Here is a 15599-nt window from a genome sequence, read left to right as displayed (position 1 = left end):
TTAATATACGACGTCTGAGATTTTAATAAAATAATTGTATAAAACACGTGATTTAAACCTGTTTATTCACTCGAAGAACTTAGGTATTGTAGTTGTTCCTTTCGTGAATAAAAATGGTTTAAGTCACTTGTATGAATATTATCGTCACTGATGCAGTTAATATTGAGCAATACGTCGTAATATAATTTCATGGATTTAGAGAGTTTTAAACCGTATTCGCTAATAACAACGTGTCCACATACGATTAATCTTCTAGAAGCTACTATTAAAAGTAGGATTATTTTCAGTTAGTGTGAAAACTCTCAATTATAAATGGTACTTATCATCTTTTAACTTTAAATTTCAAACTATAGCCTTGGGTTTACAAACATATCATAGAACCATCTGACGTTACACTGATGTGTATTTTGTACCTGTTCACTCCAAATAAGTTTATCGTACGCTGATGAAGATCAGTTCGATGTACTGACGGCCATTGCCGTCGTTTTTCATTCGTCCAGAATGTGCCAGGATATTGGGCATATTTCCCATGCCTGGAATCAGCCACAATATACTCACATCGAAACTTATGAAGGGTTTAATGGTTGCCGGCCACGATGTCACTATTATTAGTGCCTTCCCAGTGAAAGATGCATCGAAAAATGGGGACTATGGTTAATAGTGTTATAGAAGGACTGATTGAAAAAATGAAAGGTAAGTTTCTGAATATTTTGTTTTACTTGCTTTACCAAAAATACTAAAACTGCTGTGCTTAACTATTAACTTCTTTATGTACAACCTTCTAAATCTTACCACTCCTGTTTTAATTTAACATTAAAGTGGTATGTTGTAATAATTGCAACAATTACTGCATTCATAAGACCAAATATCATTTACACTCTCACAATTCACTTTTTATAGTTCAGTTTAGTTTAATTCGATTCTTCAAATAAGTGAGTATTTTCCTTATTTTTAGCAAGGTTTTCATCAGGTTCTATGAACATGTTTGCACTGAACGATCAAAACCTGTTCGAGATGAGGTCTAGCATGAACACAATGTTCATTAGTTATTGCAACGAAAACTGTGCATCATCCCAAGTGCAAGAATTTACTAAAGTCTGACCAGAAATTCGACGCGGTAATTTTGGAACAGTTTGTGAACGATGCTCTGAAGGTTTCGCCCACATATACGATTGCCTTTGATAATGTTGAGCAGTCTGGGTCCTAACCCTTGGGTTAACTCTTTGGTGGGCAATGAAGCTCCAGTTTCCTATGTGGCTCATGTACTGAAAGGAGATTTTTCCAAAGACTTGTCTTTGTTCAATAGAGGTTTCAATTTAGTTTATAACTTATTCGAGGCTGCAATCAGTAATTTGTACCTACTGCCAGCACAAGAGGCTTTAATGCATGAGTGGTTTCCTAATGCTCCTCCTTTGATTGATTATATACGAACGTATCGATCGTGCTGCTTAATTCACACAGTAGCTTGTATCCAGCATTACCTTTAGTACCAAATATGGTGGAAATTGGTGGTTATTTTATTGATCCACCTGAAAAACTACCTGCTGATTTGCAAGACATTCTGAATAAAGCTCCTGAAGGTGTGATCTACTTTAGTATGGGATCCAACCTGAAAAGTAAAGAGTTACCGGAGGAAAAGAAACAAGCGATTATCCGTGTTTTTTGGTAGACTAAAAATGAAAGTGTTGTGGAAATTTGAAGAGGATCTACCCAACAAACCATACAACGTGATTATTAGAAATTGGTTTCCTCAACAAGACGTGTTAGGTGAGATTTGTCCAAGTTTTTAACAGATGTATAGTAAAACTTTTAGCTCATCCCAACGTAAGACTGTTATAACTCATGGAGGACTTTTAAGTATCACCGAAACTGTGCATCATGGAGTACCAATTTTAGCGATACCAGTGTTTGGAGACCAAGCTGCCAACGCTGATCGAGCCGTTTACAATGGTTACGGATTGAAGCTAGAATTTGGCGAGTTTACTGAAGAAAAGTTCGAAAAACTGATTAACGAACTGCTGACCAATCCAGCTTATACTGAAAACGTAAAACAAAAGTCTAAATATATCATGATAGACCTGAACATCCTCTAAAAACTGCTATATACTGGATTGAGTATGTTATCAGGCATAGAGGAGCTCCACATTTGAGAGTTGCAGGTGCAAAACTGCCTTGGTATAAGTATTATATGATCGATGTAATTGCTGTAATATTAGTGCTGATTGTAATAGCATTTAAGATTGTGAAATTAGTATTTAAGAAAGTTTGCACTTTAGTGTGTAGGAAGAACATTAAATCAGGACAGAAAAAGAAAACTAACTAACTATGCAATATTAATTATTGAAAGTAAACTGATGATAGTTAAACGATGGTTGAGGCATTTTATTGTAACGTTTACATATGGTTAGAAATTTTCCAATATTACCATCAACATTCGAAATTATAGAAATGCACGTGTCGTCAAACTGTTAAACATTATTCTTAATTACTAAAATACCCGGTCGATGTTTTAATTAGCAAAACTTTTAAACATGACATTATAATATTTGCCTTTGGAAGTGTATATCTTGGTGGATTTCAATATGAGATTCTATTCTATTGTACCATTGACAGTCATAGTTATCTTCTTTAAAACGTTCAGAATGTGCCAGAATATTAGGTATCTTTACCATGCCTGGAATCAGCCATAATATACTCACATCTAAGCTTATGAGGGGCCTTGTGAGTGGTTTGCTGGCCATGATGTTACACCATGATCAGTCCTTTTCCAATGAGAGATGTGCCGAAAAATGGGACCTTGAATGACATTGTTTTGGAAGGCTTTTTAACAAAGGCATTGTAAGTTAAAACTGTTTCAATTTAATAGTATGTCATATTTTTGTTATAATTATAGTCGAGTAACATGTTTGCTTTACATGACCAAAGCTTATTTCAAATGATGTTCAATATGAATAAAGTAATCATGAAGTTTTCTAATGATACAGTCCATCACCCTAAAGTGCAGAAACTACTAAAGTCGGATCAAAAATTTGATGCTTTAATTCTAGAACAGTTTATGAACGATGCTTTGGAAAGACGATGCTTTTTGCTTACGTCTATGATTGCCCCTTAATACTTTTGAGTAGCATGGGACCGAATTCTTGGGTAAAACTCTTATGTGTTTTTTTTAAAAACCGCAGTATACTGTGTAGATACGTGACAACTGCCTTGGTATAAGTATTATATGGTGGATGTGTTTGCTGCGATTTATTGCTCATGTCAGTAACAATGATGACTTTAAAATTAGTTTTTAATACAATTTGCTGTATAGTTTGTGGTAAGGCAATTGGTCCCAAACAAAAAACTAATTAGACTAATATTTTAAATTTTAGTTTTTGTGGAGGTTTAGTAGAATTCTATTACTTGTTTAGTCTTTAAACTGATTATTTAGACTACAAAAACTCTTGTCCTATCTTGTGAAAAGAATTTGGAAGAATAGAGACACTTATTTGTATCAATGGTGTAACGTGTAACATTCTACTTTTTAGTTAAGTCATATTCATACTCCAGATTATCAGTAATAAAAATCACTGACCTTGGGGTGTGCGTGTTAATGTACTCAAATTGTTGATACTTTACTCGTTAAATCAGTTTTACAGCATTCATTCGAGAATGATGAGGTTCGATTTATTGTTTGTATTAACGGTGACCGCCACTCTTTTCATTCGTCAGAATGTGCCAGAATATTGGGAATATTTACGATGCCTGGTATGAGCCATAATATACTCACTTCTAAGCTAATGAGAGCCTTAGTGGCCGCTGGCCATGATGTTACTACGATTAGTGGATACCCTATGAAAGATGTACCGAAAAATGGAACGTTAACCGAAATTGTTATGGAAGGTTACGCCGAAAAATGCATGGTAATATTAGATAACTCTATAACATTCATATTATAAGAGTTTTTTTACTATACTTGTAATAACAATTAAGCTGTTTAATGGACTAACTCTGTACATATCAATTTCTCCACTGAGGAAGAATAATGAAAGCTACTATACCTACTACAGGACAACTAGGAGAACTTAAATAAAAAATTTAAATTTCCGTCATTTACATCCTAGTTATTAATTAACTGTAACTAAGGATTTGCTCTTTGATAATCTTTAGGATTATGCGTATTTCAATTTGAGTATTATATGATTTGCAACTTTTGTTATCAGTGAAATGAAAGGATTTTTTATTTTATGGTCTCCTAAAGTGTTCTGTAATGGCTACCTTAACTTATCTGATCTGTAATAAAGTCATTAGTATGAGATAATATAAATAATTATAGTCTCTTCTCGATTCTCGGAAGTTGACCATCAACGCTTTCATGACTACTGTCAAATGTCACTTTTATGCTGGCAAATAGTACTAGTAGGTACTCCTTTACACAGATCTCCTTTAGTACTAGCAGTCTGTCTCAGACATACGTATGAATTTATAATTTGTAGCAACTGCTTTGTCACGTGATGGTCAACTTTCGAGAATAGGACTGTTATAGGTAATTATATGTATTTTGTTTTTAGCTATTCTATTCGGTACCACAAACATTTTTGAAATGCAAAACCAAAGTTGGCTGGAAAGGATATTCCATTCGAAAAACATGTTTGTAAAGTTGTGCAACGATACAGTTTACCATCCCAAAGTACAGGAGCTACTAAAGTCTGATCAGAAATTTGATGCAATAATTTTAGAACAAGTCGTAAACGATGCATTAAAAGTTTTTTGCGTACGTCTATAAGTGTCCTTTAATTATTTTAAGCAGTTTGGGTCCGAACTCGATGGTTAACTCTCTAGTGGGAAATGAGGCACCCGTTTCCTATGTGGCCAATTTAATGAAAGGAGACTTTTCCAACGACTTATCTTTTACCAACAGAGGCTCAATTTATTCTCTAACTTATTGATGCTGCTTTTAGTAGGTTTTTCATATTGCCAGCTCAAGACGCGCTAATGCATGAGTGGTACCTGACGCACCTCCTTTTATGGATATATACACAAACGTGTCGCTTGTCTTATTGAATTCACATACAAGTCTGTACCCAGCTCTCCTATTGACCAAATATGGTGGAGATTGGTGGTTACTTTATTGACCATCCGAAGAAACTTCCCGCAGAACTTCAAGACATCTTAGACAAATCTCCAGAAGGGGTGATATACTTTAGTCTAGGATCTAATGTGAAAAGTAAAGATATACCTGAAGAAAAAAAACAAGCTATTGTTCGAGTTCTTGGTAGACTAAATATGAAAGTTCTGTGGAAGTTTGAGAAGGACCTGCCAACAAACCAAGCAACGTATTATCAGAAATTGGTTTCCTCAACAAGACGTCCTAGGTAAGTTTGTCCGGATTTATAGCTTCCTACTCTTTCCGGTTCCCTGCTTCCAGCTTCTTCTGTTCCTCCCAGTCTCCTGGTCTCAGAGTCTTTTCGACATTGCTATCTGAATGCCGCTTATCCAGGTAACTTTTAATCTTCTTCGTTTCCTCCTTTCCTGTTGGTATCCACTGAAATGGGAGTTTTGAATTTTTTTCTTCTGACTTCTGACAATCTCTCACATGTCCGTACCAGATTAACTGTTTCTCTGTTATCGAATGATCTCTATTATAGTTTTTTTTTACTTATTCCATTTCCCTTTTCTTTCATTTTTATTATATCTATTCTCGATACTCTAGCTGATCTTGGTCAGAAATTCAACTCGACTCGAGAGCTAATAATTTTTGTTCAAGGCTCTTTGTTAACTGCCAGGTTCACTTCTATATAATACTTTTAAACACTGTCCAGTAGATATATAGCGTTTCTTTTCAACAGTCATAGTCAATACGTCTTTTGTCATGTTATCAAGTTTGGGTTTCCTCCTTTGTGTCCTTCCTCTTGTTCCATTCCATGACTGTTCATATACTGTTCATCTCTAATGTCTGCCATATTATTTCTTCCGGATGGTGTAGACTTTATTAAAATCAACAATAGTAGATGAACTTCTCGATTGGTAGCTGCTTTTTCTCGTTTACTTGATTAATACTAAATATGCCCGATTGTTGTTCTGTATCTGTGGATCAAACTCATTTTCAATTATGCTTCTTAGTATTTTACCATACACCTCTACGACTGATGTACTGGTCACTGAAATACATCTGTTGTTTTTGCACGGATTTTTGTTTCTTTTCTGGTTTGGTGTGATCCAAGTCTCCGTCCAATTTCCGGAATTGGTTCTCCATTTATAAACATTCCGAACAGATGTCTGCTGGGACGCTTTTGGATCCTGCAACTCTCCTATTTTTCATTGGCTTAATCGCGTTCCAAAACATCTCTTCACTAGTTTTTATATATTGGCCTTGAATGTAGTAATTGTTGTCGATTGTGTATGTTTCTATACATTGTTTATGGTAAGTTTCAGTGTCAAAAAAATAAAATGTAAAATTTCAGCTCATCCTAATATAAACTCTTTATAACGCATGGAGGACTGCTAAGTACAACCGAAACGGTGCATTATGGAGTACCAATTTTGGCTATGCCAGTTTTTTGGTGACCAGGACGCTAACGCTGATCGAGCAGTTTACAATGGTTACGGATTGAAGTTAAAGTTTGATCAGTTGAACGAAGATACATTTGAAAAATCCATATTGAACTGCTAAGCAATCCATCGTATAGGGAAAATGTACGATACAAATCAAAAATTTATCACGACAGGCCTGATCATCCCCTTAAAACTGCCGTTTACTGGATTGAGTACGTTATAAGACATAGAGGAGCTCCTCATTTGAGAGTTGCAGGCGTGAATCTGCCTTTGTATAAGTATTATATGGTGGATGTATATGCTGTGATCTTATTAGCTATTGTTGTGACAATTAAGGTTGTAAAATTAGTTTTTAAAGACTGGTTATGCTCTAGTGTTTCGTAAAAGTGGTGTATCAAGACCGAAACAAAAAACGAATTAGATTTGTTTGTAAAAAAAATATAAGAAAGTTAACAAATATATGATAACGACTTCCGTTAACCTACCGTCAAACAATTTTGATATACACAGTACTTAAACAAATCTAGTAGGTATATAAGATTCTGTATTAATATTAATTTCAAAAATATATCCAAAAAAAGAATAAAAAAAAAAATCGCATAAATCATGACTTATTTTGAGTAGTGAGTAGATAATGCTGTGATAATACTTTACAAAACTGTTTTTTATTTATCGATATTAGAAAGAACTGATTTTTTTATGTTAATTTCAACCATTTTAGAAGTATGTTAATACTTTTAATTCATAGTTAAGTAATAGAAACATTTTTTTCATATTTTTCAACGAGCTACTATATTCTAAGGTCCTGTGCGTATATGATGAAACACTCTGTATAAGTTCTACTGAAAAGTTTCTAAAAATTGCCAGAAGTCACTATACAAGTGTCCTAAATTATGTAAGATTTTTTAAAATTGCGAGAAATTCCTAGAATCAACAGCTCATCCAATAAAAGTCAATCGCGAAAAGTGTAAATACTCACTAAACTTTCTTAAAGTTTATCAGTTTACAAAATTGGATAAAAGATTAGATAATAAATTGTACCTGTTTATCAGCATACTCTAAGTAATTTTAACTGTAATATCACACTTGTATAAAAACTCTGTAGATGGTCTTCTAAATTAATTAAGCACAAATCAAATTAATTACGTGAGTTTGGTTTATATGTTTATTCAACTACTCATATTTTATCAATATTAGGATTATTAATTAATAACTGATAACCTGTTCCACTCAATCAACCAAGTAAATAAACTTAATTTTTAGTCGAGTTCTCAAAAGGTTAAGGTGTGTCGCGAATTGAAACATGAATTTTCAGTGGTTTGTGATAGTTCTGTGCTTATGTCTGGACATTTTAAGTGCGTCGGATAGTTTGTGTTCGGTAGATGTTTTCGAAAAAAAGTGTTTGTGCGAAAAATTCACAGAAGAAACTACCAGTTACCAAGTTCTTCGGCTGACTGCAATGGATTGGCTTTGGACAAGTTTCCAGATTTAACTCAATTTCCTAACGACTTGACAATACTTGACTTATCTATGAACGGAATTCAATTTTTGGAAGGGACAGGAGAAACAACCAATAACACCCTAACCAAACTGATTTTATCGTATAACATTATCAGTGACGTAGTCAAGATTTCTTTAAAGGGTTCTCATATTTGACGTTGCTTGATCTCAGTCACAACTCCTTGACGGCTTTATCAGCAACTTTACTTCAAGGTCTGACTAACTTGCAGTACTTGGATTTGAGTTTCAACAATATTAAGGAGTTACCCTCAGCTATTTTGAACCTTTGGCCGCAGTTACAATCTTTGGATTTGAGCTACAACCCATTGGGTGCTTATCTGTTCCAGTCTAATGTTCTTTCCAACATTACGAAAGTGTCTATCAATTTAACTCAGTTAAACTTAACAGTGTCGGCTTGCGAGACCTATTTGCTGGTTTTTTGGACCCATATTATAAATTGACACATTTGGAGTTGCAGGACAATGAATTCCAATACATTCCTACTATTCCCTATTCCTTAGAACATTTTGATTTTTCTGGCAACAACATAACATTTGTATCAGCCAAGTTTTTGAACTATCACTCCCTAAAAGGGCTGAGATTGAGCAGAATGCCCAACTTGAGGTCCATTCGCCATTACGCTTTTTACAATTTGCTATCTCTGGAAACTTAATACTGACAGACTGTCCGAACATTCAAGAATTCACTGATTTGGCTTCGGACTGGCGTCCAAAACTATGGACATCCATCCAACAACTGTCAACTTAGCCAGAATGGATTGACCTCTTTGAATTCCACTTACAAACATATGTTTATGAAGATGAAACATATCGATCTGAGGCACAATCCATGGGTTTGTGATTGCAAAATTTTATGGTTGCAAGAGTTCAAAGATGATTTATTCAAAAGCAGGGATCTCAGGTAAGTTTAATACTTTTCCATTTCCGTTGCCCATCAAATAAGATAAGAATGACAATCGATATTTAGATCAATGTAGATTTACATTTATTTGTTTACCAATTGATATCCGATAGAAATAGATGCACATTATTTAGTTGACATCCACCATCACCGACAGAACTAACTGTCATTGTCAAGGGTTGCCTATGATTTCGGTTTGCCGTGTTGTGTATAACTGACAATTAGTTTTTTTCGACGACTGACTTTGAAAGTACCTCATGTACGCTTCCATTTAAAAGCAGAAAGTGGTTATTCGCCGCGCGGACGAGCAGAAAGTGAATCATTTTCTTCTCTAGAGCGTTTTTGGCTTCTACTAGCAATCTACTCACCAACTTTTTCGGCGTTCCCATAACAACGCTTGACATGTACTACTTGTACGCAAATATGTACTTTTCCGCTCTTAATATAGAATATACTATTTCAAACTTCTGAATACGTTCAATTTTATTAATGCATTCACATGTGTTCACGCGTTAAACCATTTCGATTATTAATCGCTTTCATTAATACACTCGTTAGTTAAATGACTATTAATTAGTAGGTATTGTATTAATGTTTTTGGTTACTTCTCCAATATGTAAATATTTTTCAGATGTGCTTCGCCCAGTAATTTACGTGGTAAACGCATCGTGGAACTTACTCCCGCCGACTTACAAGACTGCTACCCTGAAATCTACGGCAAATCAGCTCACAAAGTCACAATTATAATTTTGATGTGTGCCGTCATATGTCTCATGGGACTCGTTTTCTACCTCATCAGATATCCCGGAAGTTGGTTAGATATGACGCACATAAGGGTCGGACCTAATTCCCCTTACAGTGTAGCACCTCAAGAAGATCGGTTTTGGAACTTAAGACTTAATATCGTTAAGAGTATTGTTTAAGTACATATACATATAATGTAAGACGTTCTGGAAGTTTATTATAAGTGTTTTGCTGCTTTTTGTAATGCCAGAGTCTGGTGAACATTATGTCTCTCTAAAAATGTAGATTGCAATTTAGAAACGGTCACGAAAATTCTGTAGTTTAAATTTTAAATATGACTTTTGCAGAATTAAGGTTAAATTTGAATTGATCATGTAGCTCTGAAATCTAAATTTTAATTTTAAAAACCGCCACGTGACTAGAACCTCATTCGCCAAATCAAGGTTAATAAATTTGGAAACTATCATTCGACTTTAAATCTTAAATTTAAAAAGAGGGTCACATATGATTGAATATTTGTAGTTTCAGTTTGAAAACACTTAAGAGACTTAAATTAATCTTAAATTTGAAATTTGATCATGTATTTCTAAAAATTCTAAATTTCAAATTAAAGACGGTCACGTGACTGGAACTTGTAGTTTAATTTACAAAATATCACGTCCCTTTCTGCACTCAATGGACAGCAGCTGTTTATAAGTAAGCCAAAAAGATGATTAAACTTTAACCCGAATTCTATTTTTGTACTTTCTAAATACATAGGGGTACATAACGTTATTAGATTTCAGCAGTGATAGTCTATTAAAACGAAACTACGACCTATCCGCCCTTCGTTCGTTCAAATGGTAGTTCATTTAAAACCAATCCCGCAATACAAGTTATTCAAGTAACATCATCTATTCGAACATTACCTGCATTTCAGTTTTCGAGTTTAAGGTGTTCCTGTCTGTAATCAGAATCGATGATGCAAGCCGACCCTTAGGGGCCTTTAGGTTTGGCTAATCAGCATCATGAGGATTAACTCGTGCATGTAATCGATAACGAACTCCAAAGACATTGTGTTTACTGTTTAGTTTTCACCTGAACATATAGAGGAATATTTTATCATAGTATCAATATACAGTATATTAAGTAATAAGGTAATTAAGTATTAGAGTCGGTTTATTAACAAATAAGCATTTTCGGTAAAATTTTCGAAACTGAGAAAAAATTGACAACAGTGTCTCAAAATGTTGACTTATTTGCCTCATATCGCAACCAATTGATTAAAGCAAATTGAAAATAATACATTCGGTGAAACGTTACCAAATTGTTGGAATGTATTATTGCCACCAACAATTAAGACAAGCTCAGTCATTTTTTAAGAGCTCATTTTCCATTTGAAAAGGTATCCTTCACCACTGCGTCAATGAAAACAATCTTGAAACTGAGGAGAATCTGTTATTAAAGATTATAATGCATTGACTTTTTGGTTTGGTTATTTCATTTTTTTTGATTTGAACTAGGATGATTTTGATAAAGTCGTACGAAAAATAGTGTAAGCATCACAAACAGTAACAGCTTTACTGATATCTCAGACAAATTAGAGGCTATGCTTCGCTCAGCCTACAAACTTTGCCGATCATTGATCAGTAAAGCTTACTGACTCTGCTTGATACTTAATATAATATTTCTGATTACAAAATGGTTCATTGCCTTCAAGTCAAAAATACATATATGTACAACTTTTTCTCTCTTCCTCTAACGAAGTAATCAAGAAACTAAAGAAAATAACAAGTTCAAGCATGAATTTACTGACAAGTGATCTGAATATAAAGAATGACCCATCTAAAGAAATATAGGACACACTTTATTCAGTATCTTTAAAATGTCTTCAAACGCAAGGAAGATGGAATAAAGTGCCATCAAACAAAAACCGAACAAAAGAGTGCGTTTCTTCGACAACAAACCGCAACAAATATGTTTCTAAAGCGAACAAACAAAAATAACATCTTTTTTACGGTTATCTGCGATCTGGAGTACCCTTTTAGGGCAATCCGCTTCTGTTTGGGCAGATGTGAAAGGGGTACAACAAAGACGAAATATGAATGCAATATTTCGTGCATCTACAGAGATTTTGTTGATTAGGCCCTCGGTGGTTTGGTTTTGGATTTCACTTTGGTATCTACTAAATGCACAGACTATCGTTATTGTAGAGTTACGAAATAAAGATCAACAAAGTGGATTACAATAGGTTCCAGAACTTATTCAAGTAAAGTAAGAAACTTTAAATGCAGTGCATAAGTTTTGAAAGATGGAAAAGGTGTAAAATCGTTTACTGTTTTTAAATGCGAAGCACCACCCACGTAACCTTAAACAAAGAAAACTGTGAACCAGATGTGGAACTCTAATCATCAAAGTAATTAATCTAAATCTGAAGATCGGCCTAGGAAGCGTACAACTGCCTATTTGCTAGCCCAATTAAAACGCGTTTAAGTGATAATTGCTGTCGAAATGTCGTCACCCAATTTTGACGACAATCGTATCGACTGATGATCTCTCCGCTACGCTCTTTCGCCTGCCTAATGTGTTTCGCTGTAAAACCATTTTGTGTGTGGGCAACCCCTTGAGGAGATAAAGAGATAACCCACGTCTATTTACTCGTTCGAATTAGATTTTATCTCGCTACTGCTTTCGAGAGTTCTATCCATCGGCGTGAAATGCTAAAACAACTAAATTATTCATTTGTACACCGATTAGGACCAGATACGAAATTGCTAAATAAAAGTTTCACTTTGATATTTGGTCATCATGTAGCAAAATCGTCTTGGGACTTGAGCTGGACTGATATTCCCCAGGTTCGTTTGACAGACAATCAAAACGTAAATAAAGAATAAGCAGCAAGGGCGAGCCGAGAAGTCGAAATGAAATGTGATGAAATCAAATCCGAGCCGAGGAAAATAATAGAGTAGAAGACGACGATAAAAATTGAAAAAGGAAATTTCTTTTCAGACTCAATTGTTTCGCTTCGCTGGCTCGAAATGGACGCTGCATAATCCAAAAGGGTGAAGTCAATTTGCTTTTGCAAATTAAAACTAATAAGTCGTCCCTCGGCTGCCCACATATTTTCATACTCTTCGAGTTTAAGTGGGGAATTTCGATTTGACTAGAAAAATATTGGATTGTACTAAGTGATAAAAAATTAATTTTTAGTGCAAAAAGTTCTTTTTTAGTCTAAATCAATAACTTTAAAATTAATAAACAAGTTTAACTTTTCGAATTTAGTGGTACTAGTAGAGTACGGCCAAAAGGTTCTACAGCACCAGGCGATTCTCAGGGATACTTTTCGTCATGCCCTGACGAAAAGTGTCTCTAAAAATGGTTAATTTTCTAATATTTCTCGAAATAATTAAATTTGCCGAGTTTTAAACTGGATGCGTACAAGATGTAGTTCAATTGCAGTAAAATGGTTATTTATTATTAGATAATGGTTCTGTAGCAACCAGAAGAACAGTGTTTTAAAAGTAGTCTATGGTAGAGCTAATGTGCATTTTCTGCGGTCTATGATTATTATAGTATACCTATAGGTATTGATATCTTTTTATGGCTGTGTATTTATGGAGAATTTCACAGAACAGATTTTTCTGGCTCAAAGTTTGAAAGTTTTTGCTAATTTCACATTGCTACAGAGAGGATGAAAAATCATAAGAGCAGTAAACGTCTTTTCCTCGGCCTTTTCTACTTTATCGAAAAGCTTACCACCAAATTGAATATTAATTTCCATTTGTGTGTTTAATCCTCATTAATCTGCTTTAGGTAAAAGCGGCCAAACAGCAGCATTGTTCTATACCCGCGTGTATCAAATCTTGAGAAGGGTGCTAATCTGACGGGCCAGCGTTGAAATGAGGGATTTTCTCTACAGTGATTGACACCCCCATCTCTGTTCAGATTAGTACCCGCCGTTCATTCTCTACAGATAAGACCTTCTGTGGTCCTAGTGACCAATAATACGCCACCTATTGTCCACTAATCTATTTGTATTGAAAAGATATTTACCAACAGGGAACCGTTTAGTTGTGCTAATTCCAGCTTTTTTTGGTTTTTATAGGTAGACTATACAGGTGTGGTAAATCCAAAACCGACCATAGGAAAACCGTGTAACTGACAGAGAAACGTAGATAATTGCATGCGCGGGACAAAGACAGAAAACGAAAAAAATATCAAGTAGGCCATATTTCAGCGCGCTGATAGCCAAAATCCAGGCACCGTCGACAAAATTAATTTTGTTCTTGGATTATTCCATGGAAAACATTATAAATCTAGATCTCCATCTTAAATAGGAGGCCATGAAGACACAAAATTTGACATTTGATTAAAAAACTATTTCAAATATCCAAAATAATAATCCAGAACAAAATTAATTTTGTCGACGGTGCTGGATTTTGGCACAGCGCGCTGAAAATATGGCCTACTTGATATTTTTGCATGCAATTATCTCGTTTCTCTGTCAGTTTTTACACGGTTTTCCTATGGTCGGTTTTGGATTTACCACACCTGTATACAAGAAGTAGAAACGATTCTTATTACTTCACCATCGAATCTCCCACCATATAGATGTATTCATTTGTTATTGAAAAAATAGCACTAATGGCCACAAGAATAATTATTTTATTGTATTGCATTTATATTGACGACTTTTTTGCTCTTAATTGAAACAAATTTAATTAGCTACTCAAGTAAACGCTGTTTTAACAAAAAGTCACAAAGCAAAATAACAGACTATCAAATTCTAACGGCGTTGGTCATGGTCAAAGGGAGCAGTTAAGAATCCACACGGTATTAAGCCTTCCTTTAGGGGATTTATTTAATCTGCCTTCTACTTACCGGAGATTAGAAAGGACGACTTGTACGTTTCTACAGGATTAAGGGCAGGTAAGTTGGACCGTAAGCTGTTAGGGAATATTATTATTGTCTCAAGTAATGGCTTTAATGAATAGTTTAGTCGATTAAATTGATTCAGGATGTTTATATACAGAAGACAGTAAACTTATAATATGCTTTCATTACTGCAGGTAATAATTCATATTAAGTAGGTAGGTATCTCATCTGAAAAAATGATTGAATAACCTTAAAATATTACGAGCCTAATAGACTCTTATTGAAATTGCACATTTGGTTAATATTCGAAATGCCAACAAGAAAGCAAATAACATAACAGCAACAATTTAATTGCAATATACTGATTCAGAACGTTAAGCAACTTCAGTTTACACCTTATTAAACATCACGAAATCATGACGTTGATCGCAATAGGGGATTACATCGGTAATCTAATCGAACACATTCGATTCTATTCTAATTTACATCTGCCAGGAATGGCGGTAATTGTAACAAAATACACCATTAAATCCTATTAACGTCGAACTGAAAAAAAGAAGGGGGAAAAATGTGTTTTAGCAAAAGAGAGGGCGAGTTTAGTTGGGGTGGAACACTAAGACGTGTATTTACTTTTAAAGGTATTAATTAATCCGGGGGTTATGTATAATCTGTGCATAGGATTTTGTAAACATGGAGGGCAACGATGTCCGTAAGCTTAAAATAAAACATGGGAGGTTATTATGTATGTTAAAAACGTACAGTAAAAAATAAGAATACGATAATGTTGGTAGGTACTGGAAAACAGTTTTTGAAGAATTGCATTTGTTACAGTGATAAATAGCTACTATTTCCTGCAGTTAAAGTTGCACGAGTAAAAGTAGCATTCTGTCGAGTTGTATACGATATTTACGTTTCTACCGTCTATTATAGAAAATCGAAATTAAAATAGGAAGAAAAAATTCGTTTTGTTGGAAACTAATTTTTGTTTCAAAAACTAAATTTGTCAAATGTTGTGCTGGTTTCACCTTTGGTCCAACCCGTAGGAA

The 15599-nt window shown here is 34.5% G+C and overlaps 2 pseudogenes across 2 annotated transcripts; both read left to right on the top strand.

The window, feature by feature from the left end:
* The first annotated feature begins 472 nt into the window (after positions 1-472).
* Positions 473-7029, top strand: LOC145733913 (UDP-glycosyltransferase UGT5-like; annotated as a pseudogene). Its single transcript, XR_014179306.1, has 6 exons — positions 473-693; positions 971-1037; positions 1154-1767; positions 1814-2321; positions 4551-5354; positions 6444-7029. The product of XR_014179306.1 is annotated as a UDP-glycosyltransferase UGT5-like (transcript).
* A 157-nt stretch (positions 7030-7186) lies between these two features.
* On the top strand, positions 7187-10330 carry LOC145734164 (uncharacterized; annotated as a pseudogene). The gene is made up of 2 exons (XR_014179354.1): positions 7187-8955; positions 9587-10330. The product of XR_014179354.1 is annotated as an uncharacterized LOC145734164 (transcript).
* Positions 10331-15599: the final 5269 nt, after the last annotated feature.

This window comes from Ips typographus, linkage group LG9 (genome assembly GCF_016097725.1).
Source record: "Ips typographus isolate SLU linkage group LG9, UJ_Ityp_2.0, whole genome shotgun sequence".
Taxonomy (NCBI): Eukaryota; Metazoa; Arthropoda; class Insecta; order Coleoptera; family Curculionidae; genus Ips; species Ips typographus.
This window is presented reverse-complemented; position numbering and strand designations above follow the sequence as displayed.